The sequence below is a fragment of the Pleurodeles waltl genome, chromosome 4_1 (genome assembly GCF_031143425.1).
Source record: "Pleurodeles waltl isolate 20211129_DDA chromosome 4_1, aPleWal1.hap1.20221129, whole genome shotgun sequence".
In the NCBI taxonomy this organism is placed as follows: Eukaryota; Metazoa; Chordata; class Amphibia; order Caudata; family Salamandridae; genus Pleurodeles; species Pleurodeles waltl.
Window position 1 is genome coordinate 420,227,923 of NC_090442.1, and position 14,408 is coordinate 420,242,330.

Sequence of the window (14,408 nt, forward strand, 5' to 3'; positions counted from 1 at the left end):
GCCAAAAATTAAAACTCAAGCAAGAACATAATATGCAACATGAAAACACAATATTGAGCACTGAGGCTCATTCCTTAAAACTAACCATTTCTATCTTGAGGAAATGTACAACAGGAGCAGTAAAAGCAGGACCGAAATTTCCACTGTATAAGTCACAGAGGATGTTTGAAGAAACATTATTTTGCAAAGTTAGCACACATTTAAACATAGTGGCCCTCATTCTGACCTTGGCGGGCGGCGGAGGCCGCCCGCCAAAGTCCCGCCATCAGGTTACCGTTCCGCGGTCGAAAGACCGCGGCGGTAATTCTGACTTTCCCGCTGGGCTGGCGGGCGGTCGCCTTCAGACCGCCAGCCAGCCCAGCGGGAAAGAGGCTTCCACGAGGAAGCCGGCTCGGAATCGAGCCGGCGGAGTGGAAGCTGTGCGACGGGTGCAGTTGCACCCGTCGCGTATTTCACTGTCTGCGCAGCAGACAGTGAAATACTTGTAGGGGCCCTCTTACGGGGGCCCCTGCAATGCCCATGCCAGTGGCATGGGCACTGCAGGGGCCCCCAGGGGCCCCGCGACCCCCCCTACCGCCATCCGGATCTCGGCGGTCCGACCGCCGGGATCTGGATGGCGGTAGGGGGGGTCGGAATCCCCGCGGCGGTGCAGCAAGCTGCGCCGCCGCGGAGGATTCAATGGGGCCGCGGTACACTGGCGGGACCCCGCCAGTGGTGCCGGTCCGACCGCGGCTTTACCGCCGCGGTCGGAATCCCCATTGGAGCACCGCCGGCCTGTCGGCGGTGCTCCCGCGGTCCTCCGCCCTGGCGGTCAAAGACCTCCAGGGTCAGAATGACCACCAGTGTCTCTGGAAAATTACTAAAACCTGAGGCATTTTAACTAATGCTAAAACATGAAGAAATAAATATTTTGTTTAAATTTAAACCATTACCCTTTTATTACGTATTATTAATCTCGTCAGTATATTTAATTATGATTAAACAAAATAAATTTTCTGTAGGCATTATTATTTCATGGCAATTTCATTGTGGCTGACACTAGGGCAATCACATTTCCATCACACATTTTTCAGTTAGGACTTTAAACACATGTTATTTCACATTATGTTTTAGTGACACATTTTATTAAGAATGTTTGCTCTCTAACAGGCATAAAGCCTTCACACTTGGGCTGTGGAGATCAGTAGAAGCATCTTCTTAGTACAAAGTCAGCAAGCATTTTCTCTCTAGTCTGAGTAACAAACTATTAATATTCCACAGGACTTTAGTTTGCAACATTACAGCTTGTTAAAACTCTCTGGAGCCAATCACATTACTCCAAACTCTGGGAGCAGGTAAACTCCCGTCTTTCTCATGGCAAAACGGCGACCCATGTATGGCTAAGCCCTTGCTCTGTTACACTTAACAGGCTGCTGGATACAGTCAGCTCTTTGCACAAGTCACTCTCCTATCCTGGGACCTTCTTTTTCTTTTGATGAGAACTTCACTGTCAGTCATCTATTACATAACAATGAACTATTCACTGACTAGCAAAAGGCACCTCGGAAAACAAACAGCATCTGCAAAGGAAAAGCACTTAACATGCAAAAGAAGCAAAAATAAAATGCACAGGCCTCTTAGCCTTAAACATGTAATGTTGATTTAAAAATGGGCATGTAAATGTTTCTAACTTAAGTTACATATGTGTAAACTCGGGTGCTGTTCATAATGGTTAAATGTGGTCACCTACTAGAAATTATGGCCCTCATTCTGACCTTGGCGGGCGGCGGAGGCCGCCCGCCAAAGTCCCGCCGTCAGGTTACCGTTCCGCGGTCGAAAGACCGCGGCGGTAATTCTGACTTTCCCGCTGGGCTGGCGGGCGGTCGCCTTCAGGCCGCCCGCCAGCCCAGCGGGAAAGAGGCTTCCACGATGAAGCCGGCTCGGAATCGAGCCGGCGGAGTGGAAGCTGTGCGACGGGTGCAGTTGCACCCGTCGCGTATTTCACTGTCTGCGCAGCAGACAGCGAAATACATTTAGGGGCCCTCTTACGGGGGCCCCTGCAATGCCCATGCCAGCGGCATGGGCACTGCAGGGGCCCCCAGGGGCCTCGCGACCCCCCCTACCGCCATCCGGATCCCGGCGGTCGGACCGCTGGGATCTGGATGGCGGTAGGGGGGGTCGGAATCCCCTCGGCGGCGCAGCAAGCTGCGCCGCCTTGGAGGATTCAATGGGGCGGCGGTACACTGGCGGGAGCCCGCCAGTGTTGCCGGTCCGACCGCGGCTTTACCGCCGCGGTCGGAATCCCCATTGGAGCACCGCCGGCCTGTCGGCGGTGCTCCCGCGGTCCTCCGCCCTGGCGGTCTTTGACCGACAGGGTCAGAATGACCGCCTATGTGTTTAATATGCACACATTATTTAGCAATATAAACCACACTTGGCTGATAGATGCATTAATTATGCAATAATAAAATTGGGTTTTTCAATAGGTTTCTGTCTCAGAAAGTTCTATGTTATCTGTGTGGCATATAAATAGCTGTAATTTTTAGTAGAGGCATTGGAAATTTCTTAGGAGTAGGACATCAATCCCAGCCCTGGATCCTCTCTGCTAGAGCTGAATCTCCCCTTGCCTTCTTTGTTACCAAGCTAATAAATTAATTTGTCAGTTTTATCCCCAGCCTCGTATACTCTAGATTTCGAGGCTGTTAAAGCCTCCCTCGCCGAGTCTCCTAATTTAGTTTACATCAGTTCTGTGATTGACTTCAGTCGCCTACGTGTATTTCTGGCTGGGGTCTGGGTGACCTTCTCTAATTGAGCTCTGTGCTGTTGTATAGATAGCCATCAAAACAGTGAGTTACCCCATTGGCAACCTTTATGAAGGCTGCAATCAGGGTTACCTGCATAAACAGCAACTCCTGGCCACCACCAGGTGTTTAATCCGTAGCTGCCAGGTTTCCCAAGAACATGCAAGATAAGCTGTTCTAGTCTAATGTTTCTCTTTGAATTCTGGGAGTTTTATGCATGGTTTTGTAACAGGGAAAACAAAACTACAAGTCCCAGAATTCAAAGAAAAATCCTGGACAGGAGCTGATTGTCACATATGCACCTAAGTAACTTGGAAGGGCTGCTAATCAGATTGTGTCTCCTCTTTTCTCATCTTCTGATTCCCAGGTCCTTCTTTTCACCTCAGAAACAGTCTCAACATTCCATTGATGACATCACATGTTCTTCAGCACTGGCTGGAACTAGAATAATATGTTTGACAGCACACAGACAAACATCTGCCATACAAAAAAATAAACAGCAAAAACCTTAGAATTATAACTCCTAATCCGTAATCTAAACAATGCTGCCGTAAATGCCACCTAGACCAAATAAACAAGAAACAAAAAGGGCTTATATAGATTTTGGTGGATCTGGGCATCTGTCAAAATTTGGCCAGTCTCTTGCAAAATGTAAATAGCAGGCTGTTGAATTATTTTGACTTGTTTATGAGCTAGTGAGTGTGAATCAAGTGAGTGCGGCCACTCAATGGGATGATCATGACAGTTCATCATTACTGATACATCAAGCATACATCGCTGTGCAAGGAGCTACCTGGCTATGGAATGCGGTCCATAACCACCATCTTGAGTTGGAACACAGCTTTCTGTTTTCCAGTTGTGTGCAGGAGACAGGACATTTTGAACTTTTTCAAGTGCTTATGAAGGTAATTCAAATGGTAGTGTTAACGCGTCCCTTTATGTTAATTTATTACACATTAGGACTCATTTTAGGCCAATGAATCTTTTGACCCAGTTGAGAGACACCGTAGGACGAGATAGCTAATCAATATATCAATAATGTCATCAATATTTATCACAACTATACATTTCACTTTAGTCAAAGTCATTAAACAATATAATCGACGCTACCATGACCTTTCAGTCATGAATAACCACACCTAGTAGAATTTTATGAATTTTATTCCCAATTAGTTACAATCTAGTATAATATGCGTTAATCTCAAAACCAAGAAACATAATAGCATAGTCACGATATGGTAGCTTTGATAAGATTTCAATAAGGCAAGAATCACGAACATTAGAATATAACACGGCGTGAACATAGATCAGAGTATAGCAGAGAATTGATACCACGTCAGTTTAACATAGCATAATGTCAGTCAGTTGTCTATTTGCGTCAATTTGATAAACACCTATCCTACCCACTAATTAGCATTCGGATGTTGGGCTTCATGCAAAATAATTTAGAACACCAATTTGAAAAATATCTAGCTATGGTCTCTGTCAAAAGCAAGCAGTTGGTACCTAGAAAGAAAAAGCAAACAGACAAATTACAAATTGCATTGTCATAATTACCCTCCAAGGATCAGGTCAGCGCACAGGTTCAGTCTTTCGTCTTCAGGACATCAGTCAAATCGGCATCAGTCAGAACTTAACTAACAGGGCAAAAGGGACACTTCCCTCATAAGGAGGAAAAGTATAAATGGGCTGTCTATGAGTGAGAATGGTTTTCAATAAGTCTCAAGTCACCAAACAGAGTTTCTGGATGAAATCAATAGCATTCCCTACCTAATTCCCCGACCTTTCTGTGACATGAGTTTTTATCCCTTTTCCCCCAAAATTCTATTGGACATTTACTATACCCCACTATCTTTAACCTATCAAATTTAACATTCAGTAATCCCATTTGTCACCCCACATTAATTTACAGGTCTTTGATTGGTCTTCATAATTGACGTCTTCGGAGGCGGCACATTCGGCATTACTTCACATTTTGGCATTTCTTGGCACATCTTTGGGTCAGCAGTTCTTCTGTCATCCCGATTAAAATGACCTTGTACATTACATTAATCTACACTTGTTTCAATTCATTTATAACTTTTAATCCAAGGCACAGAAGATGCGCTTGGAAACGGATTTAATATAGTTACATTAATCTTCCAAGTTTGAAGAAAAAAAACATTTGCAGGGTCATGGCCCCTTGTGAGTCAGCACACTGGAAAACAGAAAAATGCATTTAATATGAGAGCCAAGCAGCTCACTGCAGCTCACGAAAACTTAAGGCCTATGAAGATTTTCAATACAGATTCAACAATACGAACGTTAATATAATCTTAATTAGACATAACATAAACATTTTATTCATCATTATTAGTTTGCGCATTCATTGGTGGCCACTCTTCGTGGTCACAATTCAAGTGCACGTTTAAGCAAAATTCACTATTATTAGAGTTTCTATGCAGCCTTATTGCACATTAGTTCATAAACACTTCATGTTAATATAGATTATATAAGCTACGCTCTCTCAGTCCCTCCTCTGATGACGCTCGTCATCACACAAACCTTTCCCTTTAACCTTTAATTTTAATTTTTCACTTTACGCATAATGCGCATTTCAGCATCTTGTCCTTTATGTGAGCTTTCCCAAATTTCATTGAACATTTTCTCTCTTTCACTTTCTTCATTTCTCCTGATTCTTTTGGTCCAATTTCTTTTAATTTTATCTTTAATTTTGCATGCTCCCCATAATCCTAATAGACAGACCAGACCAATTAATAGACCCCCCTAGTATTTTTGCAAGTACCCCATTCCAAATATTGGTAAACCAGCTTCCTACTCTGGCAACTCCTTTCCCAAATTTCTCCCACACTCCAAGTTCCTTCAAATCCTTCAAATCTGCACTATCTCTAGTTAGGTTAGTAAGCATACCTCTAATCTTCTTAATGTTATCTGGAATGAACGAGCAACAATGACGCTCGTTGAGCATCTTGCAGACCCCTCCACTCTTTGCTAAAAGAATGTCTAAAGCAAGCCGATTTTGAAGAGTCATAGCTGTTTCCGCAGCAAGTTCAGTATCCATCAGGAGTATAGCCCCTGTAAAATTTGTCAGCATGTTATCCACAATAGTAGACAACTTTTGAATTTTCATGGAATTCAAGATAATCCCCACTGAAGGGATTATGGCTCCAACTATTTCACCAATGACAGCAGCCACTGATTCTCGTTTTTGTCTAGTATGTTGTAATTCAGACGTTTTAGGTATTTGCTTTAAGTCATCAATCTGTTAAATCTTTGGGAAAACTATTTCCAAATAACATGTCCCATACCATCCCTTAGGGAGACGGTAATATGCATTTAGTCCACAGATATAATAGATCCCAGGGATCGCTGGATCCTGTCCATTCAACATAAATGTCCATTTACTCTGAAACAAAAATACATGTCTACATTCACTTGTTCCCACAAACAAATTGTCCTGCTCAGATTTTGGCCTATATATACAAAGCCTACCTACATGTAATGCATCTATAGCTAATTTGCCTTGTGTTTTGATTGCAGTGTAAGCATAGTCATTTGCATATGTGCGTTTTTCTAACCCTTTTTCACATTTTTCTTTTAATGCTTTGCGTCTATCATCAGTGTGATCAAAGAAACTTTTCTCTACAGGTGACAGTAAGCAAGTCAGATTGTTGTGATGTGCATAAGCAGTTCCAAATGTAAGCGTCGGTTCAAAGAAACCTCTAACTATTTTTATATCATGCTCCTTAGCTAGCTTGTTCAGGAACTCAATCACAGGAACAAAAGAAAACACAACATCCAGATTTGAGTAAAAGTATTGCACATGCTCTTGATTATAGAATCTGGTTAGTAGCAAACTACAGCTAATCCTGTAGGTTAATGGAAGGCTAAGGTAAGTGATCCCTTCTTGCACTGACGAAGGAATCTTTGTGCACACATATCAGTCTTTCGCATCCATGGTCTCGACATATTCATTCAGCAAGCGATAGAAGACATTAGAAGAAAGTTCACCCTTTGAATTAGTCCCCTCATGCAAGTGTCTTGCATCCTGCTCAAACCTCTCCCACGGTGTTAGTGTTGTAGTTTCAGGTTTTGAAGTAGCGTTAGTAGTTTTCTTATCTAACCACAGCATTCCCACAATCACTCCTACAATTATTACTGCACACACAATACCTATTATAAGGCTTAACCAACCACACACCTTACTCTTACTGTTCCTACCTCTATTATAAGCCATGCCTGTATAGAATCAGATAGCAGAATAACAATCAACTTGAGGATGATATAAAATTTCCTTCTCTCTCTTTCTACGTGTATTTACAGCGTTTTCTTTCACTCCAGGACCCCTTTGTCAAATCAGGTTAGCAGCTTGTCACAATCAGGTTTCAAAGTCAAATCAGGTAATCAATGTCGCATCCGGTAATTTATAAGTCTCTTTCCTTTTGTTTTTCAGGTTTTTTTCGATTTTTCAACAAAGTTCAGGTACCGTAGTATTGGCCTGCCACTTCTCGATCAAAACAGAACGCTAGGAATTCTTGTTGCCATTCAGATGTTGTAGCATACGCCCATTCAGGACCTGTGTATCTTCTATTTGCAACTCTCTTTCTTTTCAGTCTGCGTTCACCTTGCAGTTCTCCTTCACTTAGATCTTCCACTAGGGATGTATCAGTTTCTTCTGTTATTGTTTCACCTGGTATGCTTCTTATCCTTAGGACTGGTTTCTCTGGCCACTTATCACCCTTATGCGTCTTCTTCCGATTTGTCTTTTCAGGACGTTGGACAGCACCCTCCTCTTGTAATATGGTGTTTTCGCTTGATGGACCTGCAACTGGCTCAGGGGATGTTGGTACACTTTGATCTCTTTCTATTATTTCCCCTTCTTCTTCTTCTTCTTGATCTGTAACAGGTTCAAGTTCTAACCCGTATCCGTCTACTTCTGGGAGAACCTCTCCTTGATTTAGTTCTCCTGCTGCGTCTACTGAGATAGGCACTCTGTCACCTCTCTCGAACTCATTCACTGTGTGAGGGACAAGGCTTTTCTCAGTGGGCTCTCCTGCAGTCTCAGTTCCCTCTTGACTGTTTTCTGGCCCTGAGACTTCCCTTTCTAGAACTGTTGTGCCGGAAACTTCAAGTTCCTCATCAGTTGGACACGTTACCTTCTTTGTGTGACTGGCATGTATCCAATTTGGAACGCCTGCACATTTCACAGCAGTAGTTGTTGACAAGATTACTTGATACGGCCCTTTCCAGCGCGGCTCCAAACACGACTTTCTCATGTGCTTCTTGACAACCACCCAGTCACCGGCCTGTAGGGTGTGACCTGGATCTCCAATCGGTGGCAATGTGTTAGCCTCTACCTGGTGAGAGAAAGAACAAATCACATCAGCCAAACCTTTGCAGTAGTCCAACACCATATCATCTGTGATATTCACTAGAGCATTTGCGGGTACTGCCGGTAACCTCATAGCTCTACCCATCAGGATCTCGTGTGGTGATAGTCCTGTCTTCTTATCAGGGGTATTCCTCATTGACATCAGCACTAAGGGCAATGCATCTGGCCATTTCATATTGGTAGCTGCGCACATTTTTGCCATTCTTGATTTCAAGGTACCATTCATTTGCTCTACTAGTCCTGATGCTTCAGGGCGGCACAGGGTGGTAGCTACAATGCAGCTTTTGTTCAATGTCTAGTGGGGCACACAGAAGTTTAATCACCTCATTGTCGAAGTGTCTGCCCGTATCTGATTCTGTAGAGACCGGAAATCCGAACCTGGGTATTAATTCCCTAAGCAGCAGTTTTGCAACTGTAAGACTGTCATTTCTACGTGTGGGGTAAGCTTCAATCCAGTGACTGAAAACACACACAATCACCAACACATACTTCAATCCTCCACAAACAGGCATCTCAATAAAATCCATTTGCATCTTGCTAAATGGACCAGCAGCTCTCCCAATGTGGCTCAAAGTTACCACAGTCCCTTTTCCAGCATTCATCTGTTGACAGATGATGCACCTGTGACAGGTAACCTCTGCGGCATGTCTGAACTTTGGGTTAAGCCAATCGATTTTGAATGACCTGATCATTGCATCTCTCCCAAGGTGAGCCTGTCCGTGATATAGCCTTGCGAATTGTGACAGAAGACTATTTGGCAAAACTAACTTCCCCTTTTCTGAAACCCACAAGTCGCCAGCCCTCTGTACACATTGCATTCTTTGCCAGGAGCGTTTTTCTTCTTTGCTAGCACGACCTTGTAGTGTCTTTAGCTCATTTAGGGTATCCACCACCCTTAATACAAGGTTTAAACATGTGTCATTTTCAGTTTGCGGTAGTAATTCCCACTGTTCCTTGAACGATATACAGTTAAAAGCACAAAATCTTGCGACTTTATATGCATAACCGTTTCCCATAGACACAAAGGGGGTTATTACAACTTTGGAGGAGGTGGTAATCCGTCCCAAAAGTGTTGGTAAAGTGACCGATATACCACCAGCCGTATTACGAGTACATTATATCCTATGGAACTCGTAATACGGCTGGTGGTATATCCGTCACTTTACCGTCACTTTTGGGACGGATTAACACCTCCTCCAAAGTTGTAATAACCCCCAAAGTCTTGTGATTTAACATGAGCATTACATTTCACCATGGCAATTTCAAGAGGTAACTGAATCGCATGTAACAAATCCTTAATTTGTTCTCCATTTTTCACAAGAGAACCAGAAGAGGTCATAAAGCCTCTCTTCGACCATAGTTGGCCAAAATCATGTACAATTCCAAATCCATACCTGCTGTCAGTATAGATAGTGACTCTCAGATTCACAGCTGCGTGGCATGCCTTAGTAAGGGCAATTAATTCTGCCACTTGTGCGGAAAACACTTTCTCGAGCCAGGAAGCTTCAATGATACCAGCCATGGTACATACAGCATAACCAGCTCTCAGGGTTCCGATGGAATCTCTCAGACAAGACCCATCAACAAACATAATGCAATCATTTTCCTTTAACTGTGTATCTTGAATATCAGGTTGTGGTTTGGTACACAATTCTGTTACCTCAAGACAGTCGTGTTCAACTTCTTCATTATTGACTACAGTATTCTCAGCAGGAAGTAAAGTTGCCGGGTTCAATACAGTACATCGTTTCAGAGAAACATTTGGTGACCCCAGTATAATTGTCTCATATTTGGTAAGTCGAGCATTTGTCATGTGCTGAGTTTTGGTTTGAGTCAACAAAATTTCAACTGAATGCGGAACCATTACTGCCAGGGGATATCCCATCACTATGCCTTCACATTGCGTAAGGCTCTGACCAACTGCTGCAACTGCACGCAAACAACCTGGTAAGGCTGCTGCGACGGGGTCCAAAGTAGCTGAAAAATATGCTACAGGGCGATTTGCACCTCCATGGACCTGTGTCAAGACAGACAAAGAACAAGCATCACGTTCATGACAAAACAATAGAAAAGGCTTCGTGTAATCAGGCATTCCCAAAGGTGGGGCCCTGCACATGCATTCTCTCAATTCCATGAATGACTCAAGTTCTTCTTTGGACAAAGCTATGGTATACGGCTCATCCTTGATCTCTTTACCTGTCAGTTTTATCAAAGGTTTTGAGATAATCAAGAAGTTGGGTATCCAATGGCGACAGTAGCCCACCATTCCCAAAAACATCCTGACATCTCTCTTTGTCATTGGGGATTCATTTGTAAAATGACTGTTATTCTTTCCTTTGATATTCTTCGGGACCCTCTTTCAATCAGATGCCCTAAGTATTTTACCTCTTTCTGACAGTATTGCAGCTTCTTGGGTGACACTTTATGTCCGTTTTTCCCCAAATGATTCAGTAAGGCAATTGTGTCATATTTACAGTTATCCCTTGTCTTGGATGCAATCAGCAAGTCATCAATGTACTGCACTAGGGTCGAGCTAAAAGGCAGTACTAAGGATTCTAAATCCTTTTCCAGTATCTGATTGAAGATGGACGGTGATTCAGAAAACCCTTGTGGAATTCTGCACCAACTTTACACCTTATCCATGAATTTGAAACTGAACAAAAACTGGCTGTCCTCGTGAAGAGGTATCGAAAAGAAGGCTTGTGACAAGTCTATAACGGTGAACCACTCAGCATCACACGGAACCTGAAACATGCTCACTGCTGGATTAGGCACTATAGGGCAACATTTTACCCCAATCTTGTTTATTTTCCTCAAGTGCTGCACAATTCGAACCTTCCCACATGGCTTTTTCAGACCCATTATCGGTGAGTTACATGGGCTACTCAACACTTCCTTCAGAACTCCCTGCTTCAGAAAATCTGCAATTATTTGTGACACTTCAATAATAACGTCTTGTGCCATGTGATATTGTGGCACCTGGGGAAACACTGCATTTGGCTTTACTTGTACCTTGACTTCTTCCACACCTTTTATTAGTCCCACTTCCTTTCCTGTCAAATCCCACACTTTCTCGGTCACAGTTCCCTGTAACTCGACAGGTAGGTCAATCATCGTAAGCATCGGGAACAAGGTAATCAAAGGGTAATCCTCATTTGCAGTCCCTGTCTCTTCCTCTGAGAACTTACCTTCATCTCCTTCATCATCACTGTTTGTCTGTACTTCTATTCCATCATTGGAACAGGTAATCGAACATTTCGTCTTGCAGAGTAAGTCCCTTCCCAGTAGGGATACCGGACTTGAATCGCAGACTACAAACCTATGCAGTCCCTGGAAGTTGCCAATTTCAACTTGCACTGGATCTGTAATCCGGTTTGTCAGGTACTGGTTTACTACTCCGACCACCCTTATCGTACGCCCTGAAAGTGGTAATTTCGGAACCTCTGCACTCCTGACTGTAGAGCGTGTAGCCCCAGTGTCGACCGAGAATGAAACTTTGTAACCCATTACCTTTCCCTCTACATAGGGACCCCTCTGATCTACCTCTACGGATGCTGCAAGCCTGCACTCTTCGCTATCTGAGCTGTCATCCGACCACTCCTCATTCATGCCATTTTCACCTTGTAATGGGAATTGCTGTACTGTATTATTTTGACTCATTACCTGACCTGTGACCTGTTGAGGAAGCATCACCTGTTGCTGTCCCATCGGAGCCATTGGTAATTGCATTTGCTGTCTAGGTACCATGGGAACCTGATGTTGTACTTGTTGCATTTGTACTGGCTGAGCACGCGGCATTTGTATCTGCTGCACGGGCTGTACCCCTTGCATTTGTACCAGGTTATTTTGAAAATTCGGATTTTGGTTTCTCATTTTCGGTCCTCTCATGTTTTGGAATGTACCGACATTAGTGCTTTGTTGAACGATACCATCCTGCACCACATTCGGGCACTCCAGTTTCCAGTGCCCCACACCCCCGCACGCGTGACATGGTGACATCTTTTTCATCCCTTGTGCATCATTCTGAATCACAACAGTATTCAAGTCTGGACCGCGATTCACAAACCCTCGGCCTCGACCTCTCGGTTGCGCCTGGAACACACCATTCATTTGCGGTTGCTATTGTATCATCTGTTGAATCCCATTTCCCTGCATACCAGCCTGCGCTGCCCTTATTTGCATCACCATCACTTTCTCCTTCAGCTTTTTCTGCTTCAGTTCTATTTCGTCGCTACAATATTTCGCATACTGCAACACCTCATCAATCGGCTTTGCTTGCCAACAAATGAAATGATTCTTAATCATCTGACTGACCTCTGGTCTCAGCCCTTCAACAAATCTGAACACCAGATGGTTCATATCTTTCGGCTCAATGGTCTTGGTACCACTGTAATGTTTGAACGCTTTTAACAATCTCTCATAATAAGCATGTATAGATTATTTTACCTCCTGTGAGGTCCGATCGATTTTCTGCCAATCAGTCACTTTCGGCAACACCTTTTGTTTCAAAAACTCAATCACCCTATGATAGTATTTCATCACCTCTTCAGAAGGTGCTCCAGTCACCTTATCTCTTGCCGGCTCATGCGTCGGCCAGTCTACCCCTCTTTTGCACTCAAGCCACAAATCAGGCGGAACAATGATCTCAAACAAAGTATTCAGGTCTTCCCAAAGACACTTTGCAAGTTTCACGAACCTGTTGGTTTGCTGATACCACTCGATCGGTTTCTCCCTCAATCTGGGATAATCGTTAGTAAAAGATAGGATGTCTCCTCTAGACCATGGCACGTGAACTAAAACACCACCAGCTGTTTCTCTCATAGGTAGTATTTTTACCGATTCTGTATCGGGTGAGGCTTTGGTCTGACTCGACCCTGGACTGTCACCCTTTTCCTTATCTCTTTTCTTTGCCCATCTGCCTTCCCATTTTTCTAATGCACCCCAAATTTGTGCACTTTACAGTAGTTCTTTTAAATGCGCCTTCATTCCGCCAGACCTCATGTGCTCAAAGTCTTTTGAATCAAAGTCTAATCTGTAACTTCTTTTCAAATGTTTAGTATTCTCAATGTCAATATTGTACTCGTCTGCCAAGGTTCGCTAATCTCTGATGCACCTTGCCCACTTCTTTAGTAATCTTAGGACACAGGAATCTCAGTTCTGCTTCGGTGTATGATTCTAATCTGTTTACCCCCATGGTTCCTTCCACTAGTTCAGCAGCTTCCACTCCCAGTCACACAAAATTCAGGTAGTCATCTTGCCCTACCTTTTCCAGTTCTACTGCAGTCATTGTAGTCTTTTGTGAAGCATAAGTCTTCTCTAACCACTGATTGTACTGTAAAAACTTGCAGTGAAATGTTCCCTGTTTGCATCATTGGCGACTGTGAAGTGCTCGTACTTATTGTTTGTGGAGTCAGCAAATCTAGCCCTGCCTGACGCATTGCTTCCAAGGGTGCTTCCACTGGGCTAAGGTCTATTAAGGACCTCGGCTTTTCAACTGCTTGTTCTCCGGGGGCCATTATCTGGGGAGTTCCTATGGACCCTCCTCTTATTGCATCCTGGGTCGTTACTCCCTGATCACACATGCCAGATTTACCCTGTGCATATAATGGCACTGGAGGACCAACAGTAATTGGTAACGATATTGCAGCAGGTGTCTGACCTGGTCCCAAACTTCGTGGAGCAGTAACTCCATAGGTCTGTTCCAAAGTACCCGGGACAGGTACTTTTGGAGGACCAGCTACTGGATTGTACCCCGGTATCAGTTGTGGTTGCGGCTGGGATAGTAATTTCGGAGTTGACTCAATCTGTACTAATCTTGATTTTGTATCGGGTCTGGTGGCACTATCAGATTCGTAGTAGTCTCAAGTACTGGGACATCTGGGTAGATTCTCTGTATCTGCGGTGGAGGTTGCAACTGTATCTGCATGCCTGGCGCAGTGGGTATACTGACACCATTCTGTATCGAAGCCGTATCACTAGTCTGTACCGTATCAGTAACTCCCTTCTCCTGCGTCTGGTTCCCAGGACCCACGCTAGTGCTTGGAGCACTATCGCTCACCGCATAAGGTGGCGGGCGATCATGTAATAATCGGTCCATGAATTCTTCATCGTCTGAATCGTCTTCTTCTTCCCAAGGTCTCTTATTCTCTTTAGACTTACTAGAGTCCCTGTCTGTTTTACAGGAGGCTTTCTTTCCCTGTGTCACTTCTCCGTGAGCTATTGCTGGGAACAATTTT